The sequence below is a fragment of the Macrobrachium rosenbergii genome, chromosome 53 (assembly GCF_040412425.1).
Source record: "Macrobrachium rosenbergii isolate ZJJX-2024 chromosome 53, ASM4041242v1, whole genome shotgun sequence".
Classification (NCBI taxonomy): domain Eukaryota; kingdom Metazoa; phylum Arthropoda; class Malacostraca; order Decapoda; family Palaemonidae; genus Macrobrachium; species Macrobrachium rosenbergii.
Genome location: NC_089793.1, coordinates 32,896,952 through 32,901,951, shown reverse-complemented (window position 1 = coordinate 32,901,951; position 5,000 = coordinate 32,896,952). Strand labels below are relative to the sequence as shown.

The window sequence follows — 5,000 nt, the reverse complement described above, 5'->3', positions numbered from 1 at the left end:
CCACCTTATGGTCCTCTGAGAAAAGGGCCACTGGGAGCGTGAAAGAAAATGACACAGATTATTATGTTATTATTATTATTATTATTATTATTATTATTATTATTATTATTATTATTTATAAGGTGACCCCCTATTCATTTGGAACAAGCCCTCGAGGCCATTGACTTGAAATTGAAGCTTCCAAAGAATATGGTGTTCATTAGAAAGACGTAACGGAAGGTTATGGGTAACAGAAGGTAATGGGAAATATAGAGAGAAGAGAGCACTTATTAAAAAGACATCAACAAATTCACAAATAAATTTTAAAAATGTAAGAAAATTATTAAAATACAAGTAGAATTATATTATGGTAGTAATACGTGGCATCTTCACTTGAACTTTTGAAGTCCCGCAAAGATAAAATCAGATGGAAAATATATGAAAAACTTAAAAAAAAAATCTTTTCGACAATCTTCACCATAACCAGACCACTGCCAGTGTATTGACAGTGACGAACTCCGCTGCGCTAGTAAAACTGCGCTAATAAAATAGACGAACTTTATAAGTGACACGACGGGCGTGTGCTGAAAGTCAGGAGACAAGAGAGAGAGAGAGAGAGAGAGAGAGGCATGTCTTCATTTAAGAAATCTGCATCTCTTTGGGAAGTTGCTTAGCATCTCCAAAGGACGCTTTGTTTCGTAGACAAAATCCTTCCTCAGCGTGAAACGCAAAGCAAGTAAACAAACACAAAGAAAATAAGCACACGGGCCTTCAGAGGAGAATTTAAGCAACATGTTTTAAATTGTTATGCAAATTTGATTATTGTTCTTAGCTTGATAATGTTAATTTGCATATGAGGAGATACCGGTCCGAGGAATGCTACAGCTTGGCCAGTGTGTTGCGGGGGGGAGGGGGCGTTGAGGGAGATGGGTCGGCTTGTTAAAAACAAGAAGTCTCGCTTTTATTACAACATCTGCATAATTTGATTTATGCAAAATAGAGATAACCTCATCACCTTGAATATTTATATATATATATATATATATATATATATATATATATATATATATATATATATATATATATATATATACATATACATACATAAATACATACATACATATATATATATATACAAATATATGTGTATATATTTATATTTATATATAAATAGTGGATGTGTGTGGGAATACTTGACAACTTTACAAACATAAACACATAAATAACAATGCACAACACTGGCATATTGTTTCTGTTATTATTAGATACTTCAGCACAGTAGCATTTAAAGGTAAAACCATTCAAAAGAATAATATACAAAAGATTAATCGATTTTACACTTACAAAAGGAAAACAAGTTCCCTTTAAGTCCTTTTACCGTCCTTAATAATGACAATATTGCTTGATCTTCAAGGAAGGGGGAGCTGATGATAAACGCAAAATCTCTATCCACTTGTTCAGAGAAACTGAAAATTTAGAATACCCTTCATACCACTTTTCTGGAACCGCTGAGGCCATTGTTACTCTTCAAAGCTTTAGCTACGCGCATAGTGCAAAATTTTAAATGGAATATTTTCTTTGACACGGAGTCTTTGTCTTGCAGTTAGCGCATGACACTGGACCTAACTTCGATATTATTTTTCTAGTTCCATATAGAGTACCCACTTCGCCGTTCTGAGTGGTATTGACGCAGACTTCTCTTTGAAGACGACGCTCTTGTTGAATTGGATTTGGTCATGAAGACAAGCCCCCATTCCAGTAACTGTAATGATCTAGTTCCTAAAAGCATAAGTATGTGAATTTGCAGCATGAGGTTATACTGTATATGAAAAATATAAAACTGGCAACAACGAGGAACGTACTATGGAAAGCGTGTTAACCAGAGGATATTCAAAGATGATCGTTTGAGGTTGCAGTTCTGATGCTTTTTTTTTCCAGTGACGACAGATATTAAAAAAAAATATAGCATGAAAAAAGATCGGGCCAACATTAATTTGTGTTGGCAGACATCTCTCTTAACCGATATAAATTCGCCGTTCATGAAATCGTACTCCTCTCGCGTGCGTTGGTCTTAATTAATTTAAACTTGCGGCTTCTCGGAAATAACACCTCCATACGAATTAAACCATACTTCTTAAAAATTTCAAAGCACTAATATACAGTAATACTAATAATACAAAATTATTGGTAAATCTAATAGATTTATTATTAGATGACCTTCCTATGAAGATGTGCCTGACTCGTAAACGTGTGACAAACATATGGTTTTGTGTACATATTTACGGTGAAAGAGTAAAGATATAAACAATTCATTGCACAGATTCTGCACAGTACCCCTTTGGTAACAAATCCCGCTGAATGCCTTCAGGCCCGGAAAATAACAATCAGACAGGTCTTGGAGCAATGCCCAGAGTGGTCTGTATAAGAAAACAGACAGGTTACCGGATTCTCTAGACCTTGGGTTATCCTGTGGTGGTATTAACGCAAGTTCTTAAGTTCTTAATGCGATTACGAACTAGGTTTTTAATAAAACAGAACACTTTCAATCGGGTATGCAGGCAAGAACAGTGACAGAAGAGGCTCCCTAGGAATGAAAAACTCTAGTAAGCATCACATATACATGAGTACCTTCTCTGAGGAGTAGAGCGGAATCATTGTAAACATTCATTTAAGGCATGGGAAAGGAACTATTCAACATGAGTAAAACTTTGGAGATGTTATTATTATTGTGTGTGTATATATATATATATATATATATATATATATATATATATATATATATATATATATATATATACATATTGTATACTAATGTGTATGTAAAGCACAGTACATCGATAAATTTGTCTGTGTAATTGCATGTGAAAGCTTATTCACGTACTAGAAGGATCGAAATTTGTTGTCGTCCTCGGCAATATTTTTTTTATTTATGACATAGTATGCTATACAAAATGATTGTTATTATTTTGAATGTACTGTATTAGCGGCACTAAAAATCAGTTAATTTTTACCTCGGTGACAATTTGTTCCAAAGATAACTAATTTGTTGACTTAATGGGGAATAAGTAATATGATCACAATGTAGGTGTTTATCGATTAATTTACCATCTTAGAATGACCTGAAAATAACAGCAATGGTTATTGGCATTCAGGAAACTTTTCAACGACAATGTTATGATAAAGAGTTCTAGATTAGAGGTTGTTAATCAGTAGTAAGGGTGACTATATATTAAGAATTATTACAGTGTATTCAAGATCGAGGTAAAATACGAATTTTGCGTCATTGGATTCAGTTTACTGTTCAATGGGATTTTATTTTACGTAGGAGGACGAAGCAACTGTGAAGACGTGATAGTTTTTTTTCACGGGTTTCTTCCTTTGTTTAGCCATTTGAGGATTGAACATGGTGAGGATTGATATTTTTCCCTCTGAGCCACCTTCTGAAGTGTCGGTTCTCATCTTGAGTAAAGACCAGAAAATAATAAAGGACAATAAAACGATTAAAAAGGCTAACTCATGAATTATTTTGATAATCATTTTTTTCGGTTTTATAATTTGAATAAATTTAGCACTGCAAGCATCAGTTTCCAGTTCATTACCAAATATGACTGTCCAGTGAATCAACAACAACAAAAAAAATCATAGATCACAGGAGGTCCATGCTTTGACTATCAAATGAGAACCTATGTTATAAAGGAAACGGTTTTATATTGTAAAAAAAGAAAGAGAGAGAGAGAAGAGAGAGAGAGAGAGAGAGAGAGAGAGAGAGAGAGAGAGAGACTTAACTGAAACACTGACATTATGAAGTGCATTATTCTCATTTGAACAAAACATCAAAAGCTGTTAAAATATACACTGAAATCTCATAATATATATATATATATATATATATATATATATATATATATATATATATATATATATATATATATATATATGTAATGACCATCGCGCCGTTAATCGTTAAACAATTCATGGAGAAAATGGCGTCTCCCTGAATTAACGGGGTCGATCGTTGGTTTTATTGCGTTAATCCCTCCGCTAATACAGATTAATTGCAGCGCAAATCACTTTATCAAACTTTTGATCTAAAAAATAAGACAAGTTCCGTCATTACTCCCGCCACTTGTCATTCAGATCATGGAACCCCAAACTTCGTTACTTTCAATTTCAGGATGAGCTTGATGCTGTCCTTGTTTCCTCCTCCTCCTCCTCCTCCTCCTCCTCCTCCTCCTCCTCTCTCTCTCTCTCTCTCTCTCTCTCTCTCTCTCTCTCTCTCTCTCTCTCTCTCTCTTATTGCACTTTCCAACTTCAGAGATGAGCTTATTACTGTCCTTGTTTCCTCCTCTCAGTCCTGTCACATTTTCTCTCTCTCTTTCCTTCTCTCCCTCTCATATTGCACCAATTTGGGATGGGTTATTACTGTCCTTGTTTCCTCCTCTCATTCTCGTAACAATCTCTCTCTCTCTCTCTCTCTCTCTCTCTCTCTCTCTCTCTCTCTCTCTCTCTCTCTCTCTCTCTCTCTCTGTTAGTTTATCTATAAGTACATTTATATGTATGCTGTTATATGCGCGTATACTTATTAATAATGAAGCAGTTGCACTTAAATGAACTTGTTTGCATTTCTTACTAATTCAACACACAAATACATTTATTGCTTTGCGGTAATCAAGGGAAATAGTTCTGAGTAAGAGAAAATATATTAATTTTGCTGTAAGTAATTGGGAGAGCTAATTTAATCCGCTAAGTATTCTATCAGTCAGTTATTTTTTCTTTATTTCTCTCCAAGTCAGTTTCTAAGTTTTTTTCTTGTTATTTCAAGATCACGTTTTGTATTGACCAGCATTTAAATGTTTTCAGTCTAGTCGAGTTAATTTTTTCTACGGCTGATAGTAATTTCTTTATATATGTGTAGATACACACATACACACACACACACACACACACATATATATATATATATATATATATATATATATATATATATATATATATATATATATATATACCTATACTAATAT

The 5,000-nt window shown here is 33.8% G+C and overlaps 1 protein-coding gene across 2 annotated transcripts in view; it reads left to right on the top strand.

Moving 5' to 3' along the window:
- LOC136834403 (carbonic anhydrase-related protein 10-like) overlaps nt 1–5,000 on the top strand; it is a 639,930-nt gene that overhangs the window by 510,827 nt on the left and 124,103 nt on the right. The window lies entirely within an intron of this gene.